We start from the raw sequence: 962 nt of genomic DNA, 5'->3' as shown, positions 1-962 counted from the left end.
GTGGATAAGATCTTGGCTGCTAACCAATAGCTGGCAGTTCGAATCCATTAGGTGCTCCTTGGGGGAAAACCTATAGGGCAGTTCTACTCTGTCCTGTAGTGTGGCTATGAGTCGGAATTGATTCTCTGTCAGCTTAAGAGTCTCAGATAAAGACACTTACCCCTGATAAATCACTGAGGCAAGTGTGGAAGGAGGGATAGGTTGAGTGGGAGTGGTGGTCTCACAAATAATGAGAGTTGAAGCCCCTCTGCTGTTGCTATCCTTCTCTTCTGCTGACCTCGGTTGCTCTGCTGCTTGCCCACTACCCTTTTCCTCTGGATACCCAGCGGTGTGCTCTTTATTACCCTTATTCTGTTTATTTTTTTCAGGATCTCTGGGTTCTCCAGCCTAGAATTTTCTTCTGGTGAGTTAGTTTTGATGGAGTTTTTCCAACAGAGCTCTATAGCTCCAGCCCATGGCGACCCATCCGTTCAGCAATGCCAGGGTCCTTCCCGCTTCCAAAATCACAGAGGTTCTCCACAGCTGGCTGGCTGGAGAGTGATAGGGAGCAGAAATGAACTGCCTGATCAAGAACACTCTCATGATATACTTTCTTAAATCATTGCTTCTTCGTATCCAGGTCTTTCTTCATATCCTCAACAAGTGTTGTTCATTCAGAGTGATTATTTTCTTCTCGTAGGTCCAGGTGTCCAGCTTCTTTTGGAGACTCACTTTCTGTATAATCCTGAGTCCCACAGGTACAAATGTGATTCAGATTCTTTCTCTCCTGGGGCCATACAAATCATGGGACCTGTTCTAAGTACCCAAGGACACACTCTGCTATTGAAAACAAAATGTGTAAAACATTTCATGAGGAGCGTGGTCTGCCCCAAGCATACACAAGGCATCAAGGGAGTGGCAGAGCCTATAAGAAGCAATGGCTAAGTGCTTGGCTGCTAACCCAAAGGTTGGCAGTTTGAACC

The sequence above is a fragment of the Trichechus manatus genome, unplaced genomic scaffold (assembly GCF_000243295.1).
Source record: "Trichechus manatus latirostris isolate Lorelei unplaced genomic scaffold, TriManLat1.0 scaffold00285, whole genome shotgun sequence".
In the NCBI taxonomy this organism is placed as follows: Eukaryota; Metazoa; Chordata; class Mammalia; order Sirenia; family Trichechidae; genus Trichechus; species Trichechus manatus.
This window is presented reverse-complemented; position numbering follows the sequence as displayed.